This window comes from Panthera pardus, unplaced genomic scaffold (genome assembly GCF_024362965.1).
Source record: "Panthera pardus isolate Hobbes unplaced genomic scaffold, ASM2436296v1 HiC_scaffold_11, whole genome shotgun sequence".
NCBI classification, from domain to species: domain Eukaryota; kingdom Metazoa; phylum Chordata; class Mammalia; order Carnivora; family Felidae; genus Panthera; species Panthera pardus.
The window spans coordinates 51,153,136-51,178,975 of NW_026526666.1; the positions used below are offsets into that span (position 1 = coordinate 51,153,136).

At 41.8% G+C, this 25,840-nt stretch overlaps 1 long non-coding RNA gene across 1 annotated transcript in view; it reads right to left on the reverse strand.

Moving 5' to 3' along the window:
* Window positions 1–4,469: 4,469 nt before the first annotated feature.
* LOC109266712 (uncharacterized) overlaps window positions 4,470–25,840 on the reverse strand; it is a 39,101-nt gene continuing 17,730 nt past the window's right edge. The window contains exons 3-5 of the long non-coding RNA XR_002079835.2: window positions 6,995–7,084; window positions 5,124–5,306; window positions 4,470–4,758 (exon numbers count right to left, since the gene is read on the reverse strand). This is a non-coding gene — a long non-coding RNA (uncharacterized LOC109266712). The remainder of the gene's footprint in view (window positions 4,759–5,123; window positions 5,307–6,994; window positions 7,085–25,840) is intronic.

The window sequence follows — 25,840 nt, forward strand, 5'->3', positions numbered from 1 at the left end:
ATGAACATCAACAGCAGTAAACGGCCTTCCTCACTAAACTACATACTCAGCATGTATGGACTTTCTCATCTTCACAGACTTTGCAGCCAAAGGTAGCCTTAAAGATCATCTAGAGGCACCTGGGTGGCTCAGTTAGTGTCTGAATTTGGCTCAGGTCATGATCTTGCCATCCATGCATTCAAACCCCACAGGGGGCTCTGTGCTGACAGCTCAGAGCCTGGAGCCTGCTTCAGATTCTGCTTCAGATTCTGTGTCTCCCTCTCTCTCTGCCCCTCCCTGACTCGCATTCTGTCTCTCTCTCAAAAATAAATGAATATTGGGGCGCCTGGGCAGCTCAGTCGATTAAGCATCTGACTTCGGCTCAGGTCATGATCTCGCAGTTTGTGAGTTTGAGCCCTGCCTCGGGCTCTGTGCTGACAGCTCAGAGCCCGGAGCCTGCTTCAGATTCTGTGTCTCCCTCTCTCTCTCTCTGCCCCTCCCCCACTCATGCTCTGTCTCTGTCTCTCTCGTAAACATTTTAAAAAAAGTTTTATAAAAAAATTTTTTTAATGAACATCAAAAAAATTTTGTTTTAAAAAGATCATCTACACCATGGTTTTCCAAAGTACAGTAAAGAGGTCACCCGCATCAGAACTGGGAAGGTTGGGGTAGGTATTTGTAATGCAGATCTCAATGATTTACCCAGGCCTACTGAGTCAGATCGCAGCAGTGGACCTAGGAACCACAGTAGCAGCTTTGTGGTGTTGGGTAAGTCGGGTAACCTCTTTAAACCTGAGTTCCTGCAACTGTAAAATAAGGGTAATACCTGCTTCTTACGACTGTTGGAAGGATCAAGGAAATGATGTAGCAAAGTGTCCAGTACAGTGCCTGGTATAAAAATGATCTGTATTGAATTATAGGAGAAGGCTACATACAGCTTGATTCCCAGGAGCCCAGCCTCTGGGGAATGCATCACACACCTTCACTGCCATTCCAGGTGGCAGTGGGGTACAAGAGCTGAAGTATGATAATGATAATCACATGATTGTCGAATGTTGATAAGCCAGGTACTGACCTAAGCACTTAGCCAGCCTGAACTAATTAAATCTACTACCCATTCTATGAGACAGATACATTTTTAAGACCTAGTTTACAGATAAGGGGGCTGAGGCACAGAGCAGTTAAGTAACACGTTATACTTAAAGCTTCCAAGTGGCAGAGCCAGGATTTGAGCCCAGAGGACCTAAGTAATTTGTAACACTAAGCTTTAGTAAGGTCTGTTTATCCTAAAATAGAGAGAAGGGAGCCCATGTCCCTAAGTGTCCCCCTTTTCTTGATGAAGCTGCTCTGGCTCAGAGCTATAGCTGAAGGCTGAGACCCCAGATGAATTGTAGATCCTGCAGAGGGGGTTCTCAGGCTATCACAGGAGCATGACTGGATGGAGCAAAGGAAGCACTGAAGGCACTGGGCCTGGGGCAGGGGGAACTCCTAGAGAAAGCAGTGCAGGCTGGAAGTCTGGGGGCCCCCACCAAGAGCAGCTTAGCCATTTCAGTTTGCCTGAGCTGACCTCAGCTTCAAGACATTCGCACGCTCCGTTTCCTCTGCCTGGAATTCTCCCTTGGCTTCCTTATCCTTCATGTTCATTATCTTTCCCAAAGAAGCCTTCTCTGATTATTCCATTCAAAATAAATGGTCCTGTCCCATCCCCCCTCCCGATTATTCTCTGTAATAGCCCACTCTTCATTCCTACCATCACTTACCATAATTTGCAATTACTTTATTTAAGTGTTAGCTTCTTTCTGATCTTCCCCACTACTTCGGAAGGGCTGGAACCATATCTGTCTCATCTGCCACTGTAAATTCCAGGACCTGATTGTAAACAAGGTCTGGCACGTAGTCAATTCCATCAAGACTTGTGGAATGAGGGTGAATAGGCTGAAAACCGTGAGTGCACATACTGGCCTTTCCCTCTCCCACCTACTTTGACACCACTCCTCATCACTTCACTCTGCACACTTACCCTTGGAAGGGAATCACTGAGCTAAGGCTCTTGAGCAAGGGACATACCTGCTTTCAGCACCTGTCACTGTCCTGCATTAAGCTTTCCCCCACTTCACCACCTCCAGTCTTTACCACAAAGCCCTCACATCTTTGTGCAGGAAGGTGGAACCAGGCACAAATGAGTGATCTGAACAGAGTAGACAAATGGCTCAGAATACCTATTTATGTATTTTTAAAGGGGACCAGCTCTGGAGTTTCAGTCTTCATTCCTAGAAAGGAAAACAGAATGCAGTTAAGTGATTCATACTACACGGGGAAATGGTTTTCTTTAAGCTAGAGCCTGCACCAGTAGCCACTGCATGCAGGATCTCTGAACCAGTTCGCTGAATGACACCCAAGGTTTGAACCAATTAATCCACAACTGAGATCACAGCTGGAGATAAGTGATGGCAGAGGGAAGGAACTGGAGCCCCATCTCACATCCCAGCTGTAGGCAATCCATAGTCCTATTGACTTTAGCAAGGAAAGAACAGAGTTGGGCACTGTTGAATGTGTTCTTCCCCCACAGGGTCCTAGGAAAGTCAAACTAACAACTAGGGAGGACTTCAAAGTGGCAAATGGTGCAATTCAGTGAGGAAACCAGGCTTGCACAATCATTAAAACAGCAGAATCTCCCAGAAGGCAATTCCTAGAAATAAAATGCCAAGCATAGTGTAAGTCATCAGAAAGCCTCTGGAGCTGGAAATTCCAGCTTGACAGAAACCATCCACTTAGTGTTCTAAGAGGGAAGGACAGCATTATCCCAATTTCTCCAACTTAAGTTGTTTTTGAGATTTAGAATAGATTATTCAGCTAAATAATTGCTCCAAAATTCAGTTGACATTTTTTTTTAGCTCTGTGACCCTGGATAAGTTACTTGACCTCTCTTATTCTCTATATCCTGTACAAGGGAACATTGTAGTACTTGCTTCATGTTGTATAAAGATTAAGTAAATTGTAATGTATTTAAGTATTTAGTATGGTGTCCGACTATGGTGAAATGCTAGGGAAGGGTTGAAAAACAATTTCTTTTTGCAGATGTTTATATGGCTACAACAAATATACTCACAATGAAGTTTGCACACACCTTTACCACATCATAGCCTAATGCCAGTTTGCTTTCCCACTCCCATCCTAGAGCAACCTGAGAGCAAGAACTCAGTCTTTTTCTCTGTGAATCCCGTGTAAGCAAATTATCTGACAAATAGTAAGCATCTGATAAGTATTTGTGATGAATAAATAAGTAAAGGTATATTTCTCTGAGGTTATAAAATGAATAATGCACAATCCTTGTCCTTGAAGAGCTTATAGTCCAGTGGGGGAGAAAGACACTAAACAATTCCTCATCATGTGATTGATTAGAGTTCTAAAAGAGATATGGAAACACTGCTGTTAGAATTCATTTGGCTTGGGGGAACAAGGGAAGGAGGTGATACATAAGCCAACCTCAAAGGAGAGGGATTTCACAAGTAAAGGTTGGATTCAAGAAGGTGGCATCTAAACTGAGTTTTGAAGGATAAGTAGGAGTTAGCCAGATGAAGAAAGTACAGAGGGCTTACCAGGCAGATGAAATAACATGTGTGTACTTCAGGATCTTGTTTGGAGTGGGTGTGCATATCTGTACGTGTGTGCGAAAGACATTTCACCATCATACTGCAAGTTCCTATAGAATAGGAGTTGGCAAGTTTTTTCTATAAAGGGCTAAATAGTAAATATTTTCAGCATTGTGAGCCATCCAGTGTATCACAACTACTCACTTCGGTCACTGTAGCAAAAAACCAGCCATAGACAATATGGAGACAAGCGATGTGGGCAGATTTGGCCTTTGGATGGCTGGATTTGACCCATGGGCCCTAGTTTGCCAATCCTCTGGCTTCCCAAGGACACGGTGCATGAAGGTGCTCAACCAACAGGGCTTATGCTAGAGGGCCCTTCACATAATCAGACTTGCTCTTTGCATGGGTTATCAATTGATGTGTTATTAATTACCTTGAAATAATCAATATATATCACAGTTTCTTTCTTTTTTTTTTTTTAAGTAGGCTCCATGCTGGAGCCCAACATGGAACTTGAACTCACAACCGTGAGATCAAGACTTGACCTGAGATCAAGAGCTGGACACTTAACCAACTGAGCCACCGAGGTCCCCCTCTCACAGTTTCTATAGGTAAGGAAGAGTTCGGGCAGTCTGGCTCAGGATCTCTTATGAGGTTGCGGTCAAGATATTAACTGGGGCTGCAGTTAGCCAAGGGCTCTACTGGGACTGGAAAATATGCTTTCAAGGTGGTTCACTCACTTGGCTGACAAGTGGGTGCTGGCTTTGGCAGAAGGCCTCAGTTCCTCCCCCTATAGGCTCTTCCACATGGCTGCTTCAGCATCCTTCATAACATGGTGGCTGGCTTCTAGAGCCAAGGTGGAAGCCATGACCTGGTCTAGAAAGCCACCCACTGTCATTTTTGCCATATTTTATTGGTCATACAGACAAAAAGGGATTCGATGCAGGGAGAGACACTATGCAAGATAAAAACACTAGAAGGCAAGGATTACTGGAGGCCATTTTGAGAATGGTTACCACACCCTTTCTTCATATCCACAGTGAGATGTATTTTACTCTTGCCCCTATCTTCTCTCCCCTATTTCAGCCAAATATTCTCATGGAAACTTCAAAGAATCTAAGTGTCCCATATCCCTCACATTGACCATAAAGAACAATGAGAAGACCTGAAGAACATGGGAAACCTGAAAAACATGAGAGAAACTGGGTACAAACAGAGGAAGCTCATCTCTGAAACTTTTCTTCAAGGAAAAGGCTTATCAGAGCCATTAATTGCTCCCCATCAGTAAATTGACCCTAGCCTTCCACATCCCAGCTTTCTCTCTTGCCTAAAGATGAGCTACACTAGACAGTCAGTTCTTTCACCCTGTACCTTCCATAAATGAAGCAGAATCCAGAAACTGGTAAAAACTTTACTTAGAAACACAGCCTACTCTTTCCTAAACAAACCCAGTGGGGGCTATTTGAGGAAACAAGCTGAAGCAACTCCATTTCTAACAAACTATTTGGGACTTAGGATTCTAACATTTTTGAACTGATGAGACCTTACCATTCTTTCCAGCCTCCAGCTTCATCCAGCACACCCATTCCCCAGCACACCTGAGAATAGTCTTCCTGCTTCTGCTTTCAGATATCCCATGTCCTTTTTGACTGAGCAAGCACTGGGGAGAAACGAGGTGACATCTCTTCAGAGTTCTCTTCACCTACTGCGTGGAGGCTCTGTGTTTTGTGGCTGGGGGGAAAGAGAGTTTTCGTTATTTTGGTTGTCCAAGTGATAGGAGACAGTGGAGAAAGAAGTAAAGGAGACAGAGAGGGACATGAGTTGTAGGACCCACCTCCAATCATTGGACTGTCTCTGAAACTCTATACCCAAGGAGATGAGGACCAGTATCTGAGAGGGACATATTGTTGTGAGAGACAGAGGACTCCAGCCAAAAGTATTGTTTCTTGGGGACTCAGATGACAAACTGCAGCACAGACGTGGGACCATTCTCCATACCTCTCAGAACCTAGCAACACACAAGCCTTGAGCCCTATGGACTAGGGTGCATTGTGGGGAAGCCCCCTTGAAACAGACATTGGTGGTCTCACAGTTAGTATAGTTGGTGAGGCTGCATGAATAGTGTTGACAAGAGGGAAGCCATGGTGTATGACAGGTGCATGTACCTTATCCACTAAGTTGTTGGTATAGGTAGGCACTCTGCGGGGACTTCTGGAAACAATCTGAGCACCTCTGGATGAGAGAGACTAATCCTATATTTTGACATGTAGGAGCCTACGGTCATATCTTGGGGGTATTAATATAAATGTGACCTTAATATAGGAGTTAATGAATGGAGTACGGATGTTGGAACCATTCTACCTGAGTTTGAGTCACAGTGTGGCCCTGGGCAAGTTATTGAACCTCTTTCTGAGTCTTATTTTTCTTCACTTACAATTGGAGATAATAAAACACTTATTTTAGAAGGATGTTGTAAGTATTCCTAGAAATATATATATATATATATATATATAAAGTATTTATATATATAAAGTGCCTGCTACATAATAAGCACCACCACATAATTGTTGGAAAAACGTTTTACACTCTTAAGTTGATGGTGCCCAAAAGAAAGTTGTTGTATAGACTTCCTCCAATGAAAATCACCTCCTCAACTATGGAGCCTATTACATGTTGGAAAATTCTCATTATTAAAAACGTTCTTTCTGATATTAAGGCAATTTGCCTCATTGCAACTTCTCCACATTGGTTCCAATTTTTCTCTGAGATATTATTCCAAAATAAACCTTTAATAAGCTCATTGAGACAATTCTCAAGATCTCCCTGAGTTTTCTCTTTTCCAAGCTAAGCGGCCCCAGGTCCTTCAACCATTCCTCAGAGAACTGGTCCCCAGACCCTTCCGCAACCCAGGCGCATGCCCCTGAATGCACTGCAGATTGGCAGGGTTGGGGAGGTATATGGATTCCAAGTAGAGAGCCTGGAGACTGTCTCCAGGAGACCCTCCCCCCCTCATATGAACACATGTTCCTCAGAGGAAAAATGTCAGATTAACCCAACCGTTTCAAATTAATTTTGTTTGGGAGAGCAAGGGGAAGGGGATTTCTAAACAGGGCCAAGGACTTTGTCAAAGCTGTTCCTCCAAGATAGAGATGGACAACTGGCTGGCCTGGAGAGGGGCCAGCTGGGAAGTGTAACTCTGTCCAGGGATGTGAGCCAGGACTGGCTCCTCCTCTTGGGAGGTAAGAAGGAAAAGCTGGTTTCCTCAGTAGAGATAAGCATACAGTGTGCGCTCAAGTCAAAAATAAAATTTCTCTTTGTACCTGGCACAGGCCCTAACTCATGCCCCCAGCTGGAGCACATGCCTCCCTCATTCCACTTTCACTGTGAGAAGCCCTGGATGGTGGCTGTCCGCTCCTCACCTCCAGGGCATGAGGCTGCCAGACACAAGTGTAGCACGTTTCCGGGTTTCACTTGCTCGGGACTTTCTGAATCATTTTTCTTTTATGGGCCTGTGGGGTAGAAGAACAGGAGGGAGGAGAGAACATGGAAAATGTCACTTTTGGTCTCAGTCAGACTTTGTTTTCTATAGAATAACGGCTGAAACACTTTTCAGATGCTTTCTGTTTAGCAGAGGGTAAGGATGAACAAGGATTGTGCCCAAGGACTGCTTGGGAAAAAAGGCCTCCTTATTTTTTTTATTAACAGAAGTTTTCCCTATTATCAGGGTAAGGCCTGATGATCAAAGGGGGAAAAACATCAACCATGGTTCACCATCCAAAGACAGCCTTCATTAACATGGTAGTAGATCTCTTGTCAGAATTTAGGTCAGAGGGTTTTTGTTTGTTTGGTGTTGGTTTTTGTTTTAATTTAAATTCAAGTTAGCTAACATACAGTGCAGTATTGATTTCAGTAGAACCCAGTGATTCATCACTTACATACAATATTCAGTGCTCATCCTAACAGGTGCCCTCCTTAATGCTCATTACCATTTAGCCCATCCCCCCACCAAACATCCTCCAGCAGCCCTCGGTTTGTTCTCTGTATTTAAGAGTCTCTTACGGTTTGCCTCCCTCTCTGTTTTGATCTTACTTTTTCTTCCCTTTCCCTATGTTCACATGTTTTGTTTCTTAGATTCCACATATGAGTGAAATCATACTATATTTGTATGTCAAAGCTTTGAATCTCCTTTCCAAATAATTATAACCATAATTTACAATACATGATTCTAAATCATTCACAAATATTATGAACATTTCTTCTTTTAGTATATACTTTACACAAATGTATTTTTAATAGCTTTATAAAGATACGATTCACATACCATATAATTTGCCCATTTAAAGTGTACAATTTAATGGGTTTTGGTATACACGTGTTGTTCAACTATCACTGTAATTGCTTTGAGAACATTTTCATTGCCGCAGAAAGAAAGCTTGTGCCCATTAGTGATCACTCCCCATTCCCATCCCCGCTCTAGCCTCAGCCCAGGTAACCACTAATTTATTCTCTTGTCTCTATAGATTTACCATTTCTAGACATTTCATATAAATGACGTTATACAATACAGGTCTTTTGTGACTGCTTCTCTCATTTAGCATAATTTTTTCAAGGCTCACCCATGTTACAGCATGTATCAATACTTCATTCTTTTTTACTGCCAAATAATATTCTACTACATAGATATACCACATTTGACTTATCAGTTTATCAGTTGATGGACATTTGTGTTGGTTCTACTTTTTAACTATTATGAATAATGCCACCTTAAATATTTCTGTATAAGTATATATTTCTATTTCTGAGTGGAATTCTGAGTGGAATTGCTGGGTAACCTTTGTGTGGAACTGCTATACTGTCTTCCAAAATGGCTGCTCCATTTTACATTCCCACCAGCAGTGTATGATGGTTCTAATTTCTTTGCATTTTTTTCCAGCACTTGTTATTATGTCTTTTTTAGTACAATGGTCCTAGCAGGTATAAAATGACATCTCATCATGTTTTGATTTTCATTTCCCTAGTGGCTAATGATGTTAAGCATGTTTTCATATGCTTGTGGGCCATTCTTACACCTGCTTTGGTGAAGTGTCTATTTAGAACCTTTGCCTATGTTTTAATTAGGTTATTTGTCTTTTTTTTTCTAGTTGTGATTTTTGGATATATATTCTGGATACAAGTCCCTAATCAGATAAATGGTTTGCAAATATTTTCTCTCATTCTTTCAGGTTGTTTTTTCACTGTTTTGATAGTGTTCTTGGAAGCACAAAAGTTTTTCATTTTGATAAAGTTCAGTTTGTCTATTTTTCTTTCTTTTGATGCTTGTGTTTTTGGTGTAATATCTAAGAAGGCTTTGCCTAACCCAAGGTCTATTACTCCTATATTTTCTTCTAAGAGGTTAATAGTTTTAGCTCTTAAACATTTCAGTCTATAATCCATTTTGAGTTAATTTCTGTGTATGGTGTTAGGAAGGAGTCCAACTTCATTCTTTTTCATGGGGATATAAATGTCTTTTTTAATGGTTGCAAAATATGCCATTTATTTGAAGATATTTTAATCTTTCTAATTTGGGCCTGCTATAATAAATTCTATGAAGACTCTATATCTAAAATTAATTTTTTTCAGGGGTGCCTAGCTGGCTCAGTCAGTTGAGCGTCCAACTTCTGCTCAGGTCATAATCTTGTCGTTCGTAAATTTGAGCCCCACTTCAGGAGCTGTGCTGACAGCTCAGAGCTTGGAGCCCGCTTTGGATTCTTTGTCTCCCTCTCTCTCTGCCCCTACCCCACTCATACTCTGTCTTTCTCTCTCTCAAAAATAAATAAACATTAAAAAATACTAAAATTAATTTTTTCAAATAAATCAATAAAACCTAGAAAAATCTACAAATGGGTAATAACAATCTAGAAATAGAATTATTGAGTCAAAGAGAATAATCATTTTAAAGGCACTTGATCTATGTCATCACATTGATTTCTCAAATGGTTTTATTGATTTATATTCCTTTCAGCAACATATAATCCTTTCAGCAATAAATCCTTTCAGCAATTTTTATTGCCTTAACTGCAAGGGGATTTGTATTATTTTTTTTAATCCTTGCTAATTTGATTGGCAAACATTTTTCTCACTAATTTGTTTTCTAGTTGCATTTCTTACTCTATGAATTTTCTGATTTCTTTACCACATTTATCTGTTTTTCTTACTTTTTTTAAACTCCTTATAAGGCCTGTCTCTTTCTTTGGCTCCCCATTATCTATCACCCTGCAGCATACTGATCAAAACTTCTCACTGGATCACTTGAATCTTCTGTCTCTACAGTGAGAACTTGCAAAGACTTAAGTTAGATTTTTTAAAACATGTTTTAGTATCTTTTTACCAGCTGTTCCCACTCCTGGAAGTAAGTGTTCATCCTACAGAACTTCTCATGGTAGCACCATAACATTTTTGGCCCTCTGCTTTCCCCTAAAACCTTACCAGTGCTGTGTTCCACCCCTCAAAGCTCTTCTGATTGGCTCATTAATGAACTTAACTGTGAAAATAATATAGTTATGTCAGATAAAGCATTTTTGCATGCAGTACCTCTCTTTAGCGCACATAAACACTGAAAGATAATTATCACTATCATCCCTGAGATGGGAAACCTGAGGCACAGATAGGTTAAGTACCTTGCCCAAAGTCACACAGCTTATAAGCTGTTGAGCTGGACTTTGACCATAGGCATTCAGACTCCAGAGCCATTGGGGTGGCTAGCTAGTTCATCTGATCCATGAAATCACATTAAGGTAACAGGGGGTCAATAGGACCTAATGTTGCCACCCCAGGTTAAAATGTACACTTTAAAAGTCACCTCAGCCCAGAGTTATGAATAGTTCTGGGCATCATGACAAGACTGATACAAAAAAGCGTGCTGCTTTGCTCTATTGTACCAGAGCTAAATATGTTCAGGCCTGGCACAGAGTAAGTACCCAAGAAATGATGGTTTTCTCTCCCTATTTCCTTGGACCTCAGACAGATGCCCTATCATCATCGGTGCAGAACCTTGGTGATGGTCTATCAACTTGACTAATAGCATAATAATCAGAGCTACTTCTTGAGTGCAATCTACTGCAAACACTATGCAATTCACATACACTGCCTAATGAGCTCATGCCAATCTTAACACATGCTTGAGAAGTCAATCTTTAGACACATAGTCAAATCACATGTTAAAACATCTGGAAAGCTGGTCCTTTTCCACATGTATCAGATCATGTTTTTACTTTTCTTCTCAACCCTCCCAGCAGCTTCCCGATGCATTTAGAGTAAAATCTAAAGGCTTTACATGTTCCAGTCATCTTGACCTTCTTATTCTGCCCCAAACATTCACTGAAAGCACACTTTCCTTATGATTGTCACATCTGATGTTCTCCCCACCTGGAATCTTCTTCTCTACACTTAGTTCACATTTCAGCTCAGATGTCACCTTTTCAGAGGAGCCTTCCTTGACTACCTCTTCTAAGTAGCTTCCCTCCATTCCTAATATCTGTTACTATGCTTTGCTCATTGTACTTGCCACCAGGCATTCATATTTATTTATTATCTGTTTCACTCAACTAAATTCTTACATACATGAAAAAGGGAACTCTGTCCTTGTTCGCTGCTATATTTATTCCCAGAGGCTTGAGTCACACACTGCAGGTGCTCAAAAAAGTATTTATTGAAGGAAAGATGGAAGGAAGGGAGGGAGAGAAGGAAGGAAGGAAGGACAAAGGAAGAAAGGAAGGAAGGAAGAAAGAAAGAATCCTTAATATCCCCATTTCATAGATGGGAAGTCAGAGAGGTTAAATAACTTGCTTAAGGTTGTACAGCTAATTAAGTGACAAAACACAGATCAAAGACTTTTTAAAAAAAAATTGTAAGTTTATTTATTTATTTATTTATTTATTTAGAGACACTCGGGGAGTGGCAGAAAGAGAGGGAGAGAGAGAATCCCAAATAGGCTCCACGCTGTCATCACAGAGCACGATGCAGGGCCCGAACCCACAAACCATGAAATTATGACCTGAGCTGAAATCAAAAGTCGAACGTTTAACTGTCTGAGCAACCCAGACACTCCCAGAGACTGAAGACTTTTGCTCTTAACCACTACATGTTTCTGTCACTAAATATCACCTCACATATACTTGAGCATTGGAGGGTTTATCTGCAACATTGCATGACTTTAAAAATAAAAGAGGCCTAAGTAATTATTTATAGATTATTTGTTTTTATTTTATGTTTTAATGTTTGTTTACTTTGAAGGGGAGAGGGGCAGAGAGAGAAGGAGAGAGAGAATCCCAAGCAGGCTCCAGGCTGTCAGCACAGAGCCCAACACGGGGCTTAATCTCACGAACCTTGAGATCATGACCTGAGCCAAAATCAAGAGTCAGATGCTCAACTGACTGGGCCACCCAGGTGCTCCTAGATTACTTGTTTTTTTTAAAAAAGGAGAAAGAAACACAAAAAGAACCAAAAAATGACGCACATATTCTGGATGAAAATACAAAGTTAGGAGTACTTGAATAACCATAGTGGGTTTTGGTTTAGTACCTTATTTTAATTCCCTCTCATGTATACTCTCAAAAGGCATGGAAAAATCCTTTTGTTTGTGACACAGGGAAGTCGTTGCAAATGCCTAGGCATGGGACTTATCTAGAAGGCCACAATCTAAGCATCTTCTCAGAATGCTAACCTATTCTTTTTATTTAGTTCAAAGTAACATAATCCTTTAGACATCCAATTTGTAGATCAGTTATAGCATGGTTGGGAAACTCGAGGCTGGATATTATCCTTTTTTACTCCTTTCAGATTATAATAAACAAAAAGTGAAATACAATGTCCAAAAATACATAAACCAGAGAGCACAAGTACTAGAAAGCCCTTTAGGGAGCATCTGGTTTACTCCCTCATTTTCCAGATGAGGAATGTAGATCCCTGGGAGGTGAATTTGTACATATATAATAATTATGCTTGACATTTGCTTTCAAATTTAGCATAGCGATATGCCAAATGAACCAAAAAACTGAGAATGTGTGGCCAAAAAATTCTATGTGTTTCCTCAGGAACTCATTGAATCATGACATCAGGGTTTTTTTCTCAAGTCTCTAAAATCTCTAACTAAAAATGACCTCACATCTCATTAGGGGAATAAATCTATGGGCCTGTTAACCTCAAACCAGCCAATATTGGCACTATGTGTATCATGGGCCACATCTGATTCAACTCACCAATCTTCGTTCAACTCTGCTCAAGGGTATTGACCATGCACTACAGATATGAGGTGTGGTCTTTAGCCAGGTGAGGACTCAAGTCTAAGGATGGTCTATGTGAGATCCTCTGCACAGGGAACTTATCAGCATGGATGGTCAGAAACAAGTCTGAACAATTTTTTTCCCTTTCTTTTTCCCTGTTCTGTTGTTGTTTTATTTCCCACTATTCATCCTTTTTTCCCATCCTGATAGTAAAATAAATACATGCTTGATGCAAAAAAAAAAAATTCTCCAGGGGCACCTGGGTTTCTCGGTCGGTTAGGCGTCCGACTTCGGCTCAGATCATAATCTCATGGCTGGTGGGTTCGAGCCCCGCATCCTGCTCTGTGCTGACAGCTCAGAGCCTGGAGCCTGCTTCGGATTCTGTGTCTTCCTCTCTCTCTCTGCCCCTTCCCCACTCACACTCTGTCTCTCTGTCTCTTAAAAAATAAATAAATATTAAAAAAATTTTTTTTAATTCTCCAAAGAACAATTAAGTACCTACAACATTACATCTAAATTTACAAACATTGGTAACACTTTCATGTGTGGTGTTTAAAAATCATTAATTAAGAAAATGAGGCTGTCTGGGAGAAATTTGGTACCTTATATTTGACATCATCAGTCAGAACCTTCTCCACATCTTCCCAGGGCCCATATTGAAAAAAGATATTAGAGTGGATAGTTAGTCCATGGTGAGAAATGTTTATTATTGAGGACATGAAAGTAAATTGTACCAAATGAGCACTTTCAGATTGAAATCATGGTGAGGGACAAACAAATGTTAAGGTTGTTGTAGGCATGTCATGGCTAAGCCCCTGGATGCTTTGGAGCTTGTTAGAATCCCATTTTGGTGGGCTGGTTGCTCAACCTCTCAGAGCCTTTTCCATAAAAATGGAGATCAAGATCCCTTCTATGTAAGAAGATTATGAGGATCTTGTGAGATGGGCCTATACAGATCCTAGCGCAGAGCCAGGCACATACTATGTCCTCGCTCAGCATGAGCCACTCTTGTAAAGTGACCTTCAGTGCAGTGTCCTAGCAACCAGAACTAAAGAAAGAGTCAGAAAAGGTGAGTTTCCTGCACTGAATTCATCCACCATTTCACAGGGGCTCTGCCAGCAACCTCATGGTAGGTGATCTATGGAATCCAGGCTGGGAGCAGGCACAGCCTGCCCACTGCTGCAGGCTTGGGAAGCCAGAGCAGCAGCCTCCAGGGGTGCAAAGACAATCTGGGGGCTTCCCTCACCCGGGTCACTCCCTCCTTCATCCCAGCATGTTGTCCAAGTGAAATCTGGTATAAATGAGGAGTCTGGACCACCAAAGCAGCAGGAGGAATGGAGGGCCCAGAGGGAGGATCTGAAGCCTGAGGAGGGGCAGTGTGGAGTCAGGAAAGTGACGCCCAGCTCCACTGCCCTAGTGACAGGGGCAGGAGAGGAAAACGAAGTCAGTCAGCTGGTTCCTATGACAGGAAAGGGAACTCTGCAAGCCAGAGCCCTCGGGAAATCAGTTTAGGAAATTAAGCAGGGTTTAACATGTTAAACCATTGGAAGGATAAAGATACAGGGAAAGGGATTCTGGGTACCTCGGGAGAGGGGACAGTGGGTGGCACATCCTCTGCAGGGAGAGATTCAAACAAATACATTTCTTCTTCTGTTGTCTGCTTTTCAGTGGAATGGAAAAACACACACTCTCCTCCATAATAAGTGGTTTGGTCTGTGCCTCTCTTGACTTCCTCACAAACAACCCCAGGGAGCAGACAGACTTCTCAGATTACTCTTGACCTTGGGAGTTGACCCTTAGAAATGCATTCGACTTCAAGAACTAAGAAAACAAAACCAAACCCAAAACAACAACCTCCTGTAAAGGATGGTTTATTTCTGCTGGGGATCCTGTTTCCCTTCTCTACTTCATTGTTGCTCCACAGTTAAGATAACTTTAACACACACATACACACATACACACATACACACACACACACACACACACACACACACATATCAGATCATCCCTCTTCTAATCAAAACTCTTCACAGTTTCCCACTGTCCTTAGATTAAAATCCAAATAGCAAACTGTGGACAATAAGGTCTCATGTGATCCAGCACTTGCCCGCCTCTTGGACCTCATTCCACACCACTCTCTGGCTGTTCGTCATGACCCAGCTACCCTGGCCTTGTTCTTCTTCTTCCAGGCTTATTCCCACTTAGCGCCTTTGTGCCAGCCGTTCTCCATGTTTGAAATGCTCTCCTCCCTGGATATTGCATGCCTTTCTTGCCTTTCACATCCCACTCAAATGTCACCTTTACAGGGAGACCTTCCTGAATCACCCAGTGCAAACCCAGATCTGTACCCACACCACAACTTTCCAGCACTTAGTCACTTTCTGGCATTGTGTGTGTGTGTGTGTGTGTGTGTGTGTGTGTGTACTTACTCCTTGATTATGTTGTTTGTCGCTCCTACAGGGACATGAGCTCCATGACATAAGGCCCTAGCTGTCCTGTTCATGATTGTATCCACAGAGTCTAAGCCTTGCCTGACACACAGCACAGCTCAGCTCAGTATCTATTTGTAAATGGGAAGAATGAAGCTCCTACCTTTCTACTCTCTCCCCCACTGCCATCTTTGGTGACTTTATCATCTACTTGGATTATACCTGATTCCTTCTCATCGCCCCTCAGTACCACTCAGAAACCAGCAGAACCATATTCTGGCCTTCATCATCATGCCCAAGCATCTCCTACTTGGAACCACTCTGTACTCTTCAAAGCCTATATATACATCTTCCAAACCTCTTTTACCCACTTCCACTAAAGCAAATTCCCAAATCCCCAACCCCATGAGCTTCTCCATTTGACTCTCTGCATTTTGTGGCTAGGAAGATAGGGTTGTAGTTACACCAGTGACCTGAATTTGAGCATTTTTGTGAGGATGAAGTGAGCACAAAGCCTGGCACATTAAAAGTGCTCAATGGTAGCCTGTCTCATTTCAATCACTATTACAAAAAAAGTTTCTTCTTGGTCTCTGCCTCCCTCCCTTTCTTCTCCTCCTCCCCTTTCACTCCTATTTGGTTAGTTTTACTCTCCTTGGTTCATTTATATGAGGTGAAGTTAGGACCTTGCCAGGTCTTCTTGGTGGTGATACAGAATTCTGACTGGACAGAACCAGCCTGGTGTGGGCTGAAGAAAAGCTGAGCACTTTCCAGGCTCCAAGGGAACCTTGCACACCAACCCATGGGCTTCAGGCTGTGACTGTCTGGGGTCCACAGGTGGGCCTCTAAAGCTGTTAGAGGCAGGGGATGAGGCCCCCAGGGCAGCATGGGCTGGAGTGATGTTCACCTGTGTTTTCACTTACACGATGCTTAAGAAACCAGTTTCTATCCTTTGGGATCATCAGTTCATGGTTTACTATAACCCTTTCAATTTTTTAGCCTTTCTTGTTCAAGTTCTCAGGAATCCAGAGAGGCAATCCTTGGAAACAATCATGAGTAATTCCTGGCCTGTTTCCCTGTATGGAAGAGGAATAGAGTGAGCACAGAGGAAGTTGCCTATGTCTCCCGGCTGTGGTTCTGTGACCTAGGCAATCTGAAATCGTGAGACTCTTTCCTAGCCTCTCCGCAGATAGGTCTCAGGCCCCAGATTGGGGAATTTTTCGTTTGCAGAAGTCCAATGTATTTCAGGATGACTAATGCCAATCACATACCAGATTGTCAAATATTTGCTAGAAGAATTTATAAGTGACTAAATAAAGGAACTCAGAAATGGATATGGCTGTTGACCCTCCTGCTATGAGGGATGGGCAAGTCTGGAATAAGCGGGATGACTTTATAAAATGAACTAATTATTTCCACAAATGCTCTGGGCACATAGTATGTGCCAGATACTGTGCCAGATGCTGGGGATACAGGGTGAGAAAAAGCAGGTCCAGTCTCCACTCTCAGAGAGCTCAAAGTTGGAGTGTTCCAGTGAGAATGATACAGTGTGACAGGTGCTACTGCCAGAGGGAACGTACAGGGTGATCTATCTGGAAGCACATGGAAGACAACATGTCACTCAAAGCACCAGGCTTGGAGAGGGCTTCTTGGAGGACATCGCGATGCCCCAGGTGAGGCTTGAAGGATGAATGAGTCAGCCAGGTGGCAGGAAGGGAAGCAAGGTTGAAGGAAAGTTTCCACACAAAGCCAAGAGCACGTGCAAAGGATGAAGGATGAGCGAGGGCATGATGCTCTGCGGGAATGAGGTGCAGCCGAGTAGGGCTCCACTGCCAGAGGTTCTGACTTAATTGGTCTTGGATAGAGCCCAGCCTTGGGGATGATTTACAAGCTTGAGTATGTTTTAAAGAAGGTAGCTTTAATGTGCAGCCCGGGTTAAGAGCCACTGGAACAGAACATGGGATGAAAGGGAGGGCGTGGTAAGAGGTTAAGGCTGGAGATGTGAAGTGGGCCAGATCACACAGGGCCTGGAAGACTGTGTCAAGGAGCTTGAGTTTTCTTCTCTGAGCACTGGGAAGCTCTTTATACATTTAAGCAAGGGAACAGGTGGCATGATCAGACTTGCAGTCTTCAGAGCATCCCTGTTGTGGAATATGGATCAGAGCGGGGACAGGAATGGAAGTAAGAAAAACCAGTTGGGAGGCTCTTGCAATACATGACGCAAAAGATAATCACAGCCTGAATTAGGCGAGTGGCAGCAGGGATGAAGAGAAGGAGATGAATTCCAGAGATATTTAGGAAGTAGGACTGCTAAGGCTGATCAGAGATTGACTGTGAGAGGGAGAAGTCAGGGCCATCCTTTTGTTTGGACAGTTGGGTGGGCAAAGGGTCATTCCCTAGGATGGGGCTCATTGGAGGGGAAGCACCAGGACAGGAGAAGCTGGTTTGTGGATGCGTGGGCGAGGACATCAACCTGCAGCCTGTTGAGTGTGAGGTACAAGTGGGACATCCAAGTGACACGACCAGCCAATAGACGGTGGCTTAGTCCTCAGGTAAAATATCTCAGTTGAAGACAGAAGAAGTCATTGGAAAAGGATGAGAATTGGGTGAGATCTCCCAGGGGAGAGACTGGAGTGGGAAGAGAAAAACATGTCCACAGAACCTTGCAAGTTACTCCCTTCCTCCAGGTAGACAGCTCTAAACCCATTAAGGGTAATTAGGCTAAGTGGTGACGTGACTTGTCCTAGCTAGTCCTCCTCACATCTGTGAGCAGGCTTACCCTAGCCAATGTGAGCCCCTGCTGCTGGCCTATATTCGGCCCATCACTGTCAGTGCAATTGGATCAAGTTGATCTGCAATGAGAAGCGGCTGACAGTTGTGTCTTGCACCTATGGAGCTTAGCTGCGGGAAGCAGTTCCAAATTCCACGGCTCTGCTTAGAGCTTTCTAAACCACAGTGGTGGTTATGTGTTAGACATCAGAGACATTTTAAAGAAAGTGAGCCTGAATCATCTGAGAATGGGAACATTTGACAACTAACTCAACACAAAGGTCCTGGGAAGAATTTGCTGTGGAGAAGGGAAGGATGGGTAGGCAGCTAGTAATGCTTTATTCTAGGCTCTGTGCAATTGTGATGCTATTTTTGGTTTACAGTCTGCCTGGATCTAAGTGCCCTGTTATGCCCTCAGATTCCAGAATCAATCTCTGTTGTATTGTAAACAATAACGACAAAGTGCTTTGACGTTAAGCAGTTTCTTTTATTCCTAACAATAGGCCTGTCAATAAGGCAGTAAATACGTAATTAAGGCAAGTAAATAAGGGGTTAGCCCCATTTTAAAGATGAAGAAACTGAGACCAGAGTTAATTCACTTGCCTAAACTGCAGAAAATATAATGGGGGCTGATGAACTGATCCGGTTTCTCACTCTATATCCACTCCAACCTCCCATTCTGGCTTCTATCTCTTTAAAAAGGGCTTTTTGACCCACTCCAGAGATGAGCCGTAAGAGGGGATAGGAAGAAGACTTGAAAAGAAGCTTGGCAAGTAGTTCCTGTGATAGCTCTGTTTGCGAATTTTTCCTTTGCTCTTAATCTCACTCCGGCATAAATCACATATGCCCAATACCAAAAAGTTTGAAGACAGTTGTCTGGAGCGGGTGAAGGAGTCAGAGAACCCAATGAATTAGGTCTATAATTCAGGACTGGAAAGGATCAATGGGTCATCTACTTTAACACCTGAATGTTCAGATGGTAGAAAGTGAGGGGAAAACAACCTGTGTGTGCTCACTAGCCAACTATGGCAATCAGAAGACCCAAAGCCTAGCTTGCTGATGTGCCCCCAAAGAGCAGTGTGAAAATAACTTCAGACTTGGAGCACTGAAACAAAGAAACGGAACTAAAATCTCTGGGGGATTAGAGAGGTTACCTAAAAGAAACAGTACACACTCTGAGATGCATTCCCTTTTTCTTTTGGATATGTTTTTATAGGGCTCTGATTGAGAAAGTTAATTAGGGGAATTATTATGGTACTCTCTTTCTCTTGTCTTTGACTAAAGTCATGGGAGGAGGTAGGTAGGTGGAAATGCCTAGCAGGTAGAGTGGGTGGAATTGGGAAATTGCTCTGTAAGATTCAAGTTGGTGACAATGGGATTGTTGGTTCCACCACTTTATTATTTACTAGTCACTAGAATTAAATGTAATAATAGCTTACGTTTGTATAGTATATTTTAATTTACAAAGGGCTTTTATGACATTATCTCATTTGATCCCACTGACAACCCTGTAAGGTAGACAAGGCAGGTATAATTATCCCACTTTATGGATGACAGAACTGAGGCCCGGAGAAGTGAAATGACTTGACCCAGCACATTCAGTTATTAAACAGAGTCTGGACTAGAAACTAGGCATTCTTCCCCACAGAGCTTCAACTCTGCAAAGGTCACACAGCTAAGTAAGTGGGACTTGAATCCCAGGGAGTCCGCCTCAGAGCCTGTGCTTTTGACTACCATGTTTTTCTAGTCATTCACCAGACATTTGTTGACTGTGTCTTGTTTTCTTAGTTTCCTGCTCACTGTACCTATAATTCATGTATTCTTACTGAGACAGGTGCTCATTAGTGAAGGCATGCTTGGTAAAGGCTTCCAGAACCCTCTCCATACCTCAGCAAACACAAGCCTGTGGCCTAATTCCAGAGTCCCCATAAGAACTAATTGCAGGGAAGATGAACCAAGAGAAGACTAACACACAGGCCCCCACCCCACCCCACCCCCCCACAGCCTTTAGGCTTTGGGCTCATGAGAAGCTGATGCACTACATGTCCAGCCTGGATCCAACCAGAAGTGAGGAAGCCAGAAGACCATTTTACCCAGGAGTCTCTCGTGTTGTCTTCTCCCTTGCTATGTTAGCCTTTCTTAGTAAAAATTAGTAGCAGCTGTTGGCTAGTCTTGGAAATTGTGTACCCTCAGGAGAACGTGTCACAGAGTACACAGGGCCTGCTTGGGGCTGGACCCCTGGGACAGGCAGCTCACTCCCGGGACAGGGAGCTCTATAAATAGCACCCATGATAGTGAAAGGGGAGGTAGGTCAGAAGAGCAAGCTGGCTCTCCTCAGGAATCATAAACCAGTGAGTCTAAGCAATAATTCTCAGAAAACAAAACAAAACAAAACAAAAAACCCATTCCTATTACATGGGTCTAACACTGAGGAGTCCCTTTAAGAACTAATTTATATTATAAGCTGTTTAGGACTTTCTTTTCCTCATTCCTTCCCTCCCCTCTCTTTCTCTCAGTTCCTGACTAACATGCCTTTTCCATCTTGTCTGTCAGATGATATTGTATAAGAATCCAGACTGAGTGTTTCTTACTATTTATAGAAGATGGTTGCACTGCTTTAGCTACTACAGGAACTGGAGTTTGGTTCCGGGTTATGTTACATGAGAAAAACTTATAGAAATATGTTTGTTCTCAAATGTTCCTATCCCACTCCTGTAACATCACATCTAAGAGGCCTCTCTGAGTACCATGTCACTTCCCTACATCCTTTTTTAATGAAAAAAATAATTTTAGGATTGCAAAAGCAGTTTGTGCCAGTCAAGAGTGTCAAAAACTATATAAATGTATAACTAAGAACATAAAAGTGCCTCTTGATCTCTAGCCCAGAGATAACAACTGTTAACAGTCGATGTCTCCTTTAGTTTGGAGGCTCTTGCAAGGATTCACAGGAAAGGTAAAGCATGCTAGGAGAAGGTATGAAGAGGCAGGGACAGATACAAAATGGCTCCAAAGCAAAATCAACAGGAGGGTAGGAAAAGACGAAGCTGAGGAAAATTAGCCCCTGTCTTTGAGCCAGGGTGAATAAAGTGAAGGTGTCTCATGGAATAACAGGGGAAGAGAACTGGGGAAGATGCTTAGTCTGTCAAGCCTTGGTGGTCATCTTGTGACAGTTATTATTCTAGGAGCTGCAGTTACAAATGCTCAAAGGCCTACACTTAGTCTCGCAGATGTGCTGTTGATTATTCCAAATTCAGACTATCTCAGCATCTCAACAGGAATTAAAAGTTGGGGGTGGGGGAGAAAATTCAAATGTAGAAAACACTCGTCTATTTAAGGGACCTGAAGTTTTCAATCATCACCTCGAAGCAGCTGTTTGGAACATATTAGCTCCGGAATCCACATTTTCTATAAACTTACCCACAACCTTCTCAAGGTATAAACACTCTGCAATTAGTGCAAAATGAGCTTCGGCAAAATGTAACTTGAGCCAAATACACATCTTAAAGCTAAGGTGAGATGTAGACTGTTTCTAAGTTAGAAATGTGAACCCTGTTAGCCTACTTTGGGGATACGTTGTCTAATAATTACAGCAGACCAAGACTCAAGCTTTTGACTTCATCACTCGTGCCACTATTAATGTTGCTCATATTCATCGTTGTGTGTATAACCAGGAAAATTCCCATTTTAGGACCTTGACAAACAAGTCCCACCGGTCTTACCTTTCTTAGTTCAGTATCCTGACAGACTGCACATACTATTAAAAACCAGTCTTATGCACCTTGAATGAGGCCTTCGAGGACACAGACAGTCAGCCCTCAGCCCCGCTGGCTTTACAGTCGGAGGGTAACTGCTGCTGACTTACAGCTATACATCCTTGGAGGCTCCTAGGGATTTCCTGGGATTGCCCCTCTGGTGAGGTTTTCAATGGGGGTGATGACTGCTGTACTTCTCTTTCTTTTTAATTATCACAAGAGAAAAAAGAACATTGTTGGGGCGCCTGGGTGGCTCAGTCAGTTAGACCTCCGACTTCCGCTCAGGTCAAGATCTCACGGTTCGTGGGTTCAAGCCCCACGTTGGACTCTGGGCTAACAGCTCAGAGCCTGGAGCCTGCTTCGGATTCTGTGTCTCCCTCTCTCTCTGCCCCTCCCCCGCTCATGCTCTGTCTCTCTCTCCTTCAAAAAAAAAAAAAAAACATTAAAAAAAGAAAAAGAAAAAGAAAAAAGAACATTGTTGCTACTATCTGGTTATTTTGTCTGATTTTACTTTGCCATTTTAGGTTTTTAACATTGGCTTAACTAAACCAACTTGAAGTTTCTCATCATAGCCCCAAGGGATACAACAAAGATCAAGGAGAAGAAAAGGAAAAGAAGACTAGTTCCAGCATTTCTAAAGGCACCAAGTAAAGTCCAAGAAAGCAACACATAAATACTGAGTCCCTTCTCTCTAGCAGAAGTCAAGTATAGGCAGTGTGATCTTTTGTTAGGGCCTTGTCATCTGAAAGGAAAGGCCTGGAGTAAAGTCAGATGTGACTTGGCCAAGCAAGCTAGTTGACCACCTAGAGAGTTTACTAGAATGGTGGCATTAATTAGTTAGAGTCACTAGATTTCCAGGAAGGATTCTCCCCTTTAAAGGCTCATAAATTGAATTACAAGTTCACCATGGTAAGATCAAATGCTGAGACTAGCTTACCAAACTCACAAGAGACATATATAAAAACTAGAATGCCATTTACTCTTTCCCATTGAGAAGTGTAACTACACAGCATATAGGATATGTCAACTAATTCACATTATCAATTGTGGGGGGGGGGGTGGATAAGATTTAAACACATCTACAGAATCCTGGAAATATATCATCAAGCCTGTGTATAATTAGGGATTTTATCATACTTTTAGTTCCTTAGGAATAGAACCAGCCTCATAACATGTAAGACCATTGAGTGATTTTAGCATACTCAAACTTTTGGAACATTTTCCCATCTTTTGACTTTAACTAGTTTTCCAGAATAAGTCTGCCTTTATGTGTTTAGTAGAAACACTTGTTTTGAAAGGGGAAGGTTCACAGACTCTCTCTTAGGTCATTTCCTCAATTACTGAGTTTACGCCTTACATTTGGATTCTCACTGATGTTCTTTTCAGAGAGTTGAGTTGAGTCAATTGTGAGAAAAACTGACAGCTCACCCCTGTACTGACTACAGGATATTCAGTTATTGAAAGGAAAGCTGGACTAGATGACCTTTATGGTCCTTCTATTCACAGAGGCATGAAGGAAAAGGCGAGAAAAGTTGGATAGTTGAGGTAGAATGATAAGGAGAAGGCCAAATCTGATTTAATTAACTAAAGAAATTACTTCTACTGAGGGCAGAGATATGGAATTGGGTATGCTGAATTTTCTCTACTTTTGTTGTTCATAGGCAAATGCCACTTTTGGCAACTATAAATCCAAGGAGGCTCTCCTGGTAGACAAACTAGGCAGCTGCTCAGAACCGTGTCTGTGCAGCAGCTCCCACTGTGTAAGGCCCCACCTACCATGCATATACACTTTCTGATTGATCCCATGCAGAAATTGGTTTGGCCTCAATTCCATTCTGCTAAATAGCTTATTCTATCCAGTCATTCATTTGCTCAAGCAACTTTTACTGAGCACTAAGCCAGATTTTGGCATAAAAAATAAGATATTGTCCACTCAAATCTAAAGAAAAAGATATAGGAGGAATTTTTTTTTGTTAAGCTTATTTATTTTGAGAGAGACAGAGAGAGTGCCAGCAGGGGAGGGGCTAAGAAAGAGGGAGACTCTCAAGCAGGCTCCATGCTGTCAGCACAGAGCCCATGCAGGGCTTGAACTCATGAAACTGTAAGAAACCTGAACTGAAACCAAGAGTCAAGACACCTAACTGACTGAGCCATCCAGGCACCCCTAGAAGGAATGGTTTTAAAACAGAAAGTTTTGTGTTTTGCTAAAGGAACATTCAGAGCATTCAAAGAACTGCTTTAGCTATGTCCCACAAATTCTGATATATTGCATTTTCATTTAGTTCAGTGCAATTTTTCATTTCTCTTGAGACTTCCTTTTTAACCTAGGGATAATCTGATAGGTTTTGTTTCCCCAGTGCTTGGAGGTTTTTCTGTAGTCTTTCTGTTATTCTAAGTTGATTTCATTGTGGCTGGAGAACACACTCTGTATGATTTCAATTCTTTTAATTTTGTGGAGGTTTGTTTTATGGCAAGCATCATAGGATATAGTCTATTTTGGTAAGTGATCCACTGGCACTTAAGAAGCGTCTGTATTCTGCTGTCATGGTGTGGAATATTCTATACATGTTGATGAAATCCTATTTGCTGATGTTGCTGTGTTACTGAGTTCTTTGTCTAGGTATCCTATCAATTACCGAGAGAAGTATATTGAATCCTCCAACCTTAATTGTGAGTTTATTTCTCCTTTCAGTTTTTCAGGTTTGCTTCACATATTTTGTAGCTCTGTTGTTTGGTGCATACGTATTTAAAATTACTATGTCTTAAAAAATAAAATAAAATAAAATAGTTACATCTTTTGGCTATAGTGTTCCTTTTATCATTATATATTGTCCCTCTCTGTCTTTGCTAGTTTTCTTCTTACTGGAGTCTACTTTTTCTGATATTAATATGACCAATCATGCTTTCCTTTGATTAATGTTTATATGACATCTTTTCAACCCTTTTACTTTCAGCCTGCCTATATCATATCTGAAGTGAGTTTCTTACAGACAACATATTTGGATTACCTTTAAAAAAAATTTTTTTTTAACGTTTATTTATTTTTGAGAGACAGAGAGAGATAGAGCATGAGTGGCGGAGGGGCAGAGAGAGAGGGAGACAGAATCCAAAGTAGGCTCCAGGCCCTGAGCTGTCAGCACAGAGCCCGATGTGGGGCTCAACCTCAAGAACTGCGAGATAATGACCTGAGTGAAAGTTGTACGCCCAACCAACTGAGCCACCCAGGCGTCCCTGGATTACGTTTTTTAATCCACTCTGCCAATTTCTGTCATTTAAGTAATGTACTTAGACCATTTACATTTAATTATTGATATGAAGGCTTAAGTTTGCCATTTTATTTTTATATCCTTTTTATTCTGTCTCATTTCTGTTTTCTTTTTAATGCCTTCGTATGAGTTACCTGAATGTTTTGAAGAATTTCACTTTTATTTATCTGTAGTGTTTTTGAGTATACTTCTTTGTATATCTTTTTTGATGGTTGCATAAGAGATTACATATATATAATTTATCTGCTTATGTCATCACTTTACCAGTATGAATGATTCAGATGATTAAATTATAAGTGAAATTCTTTCCCAAGTCAATAGCATATATCTACAAGATCTTGCCTCTGGCACCTGAGAAGGTCTTGATGTCACTGAAACCAAGATTTCATTCCTTCCTCATATCTCCAGAGGTGCTTGCCTGTGAACCAGACTATCTTTGACACAGGAAAAAGAAGTGCACTGAAATGTTTAGAAAACTACCAATTGGTCTTGCTGATGAGCAAAGGAATGGACTAGATAATTAACACCCAGACAGAACTTTCAAAATTCCAAATTTAAGCTGCATATACCAACCTGCTAAACTTTTAAGAGGAATTTTTAAAAACAGCAAAATTGTACTGTTCAAATTTTACCTGCTGATTTTATTCTTTTGCTAGTATTTCATGTAAAGGGAGAAATGGGTCATAAATGACTCACACTGGATCATCAGACTGCAGGTAATTTGAGTGAGGCATTATGAATTGGCAGTCTGGCCTTATAGAAGATATCAAGACTTAGATGTCAGAGAGATGT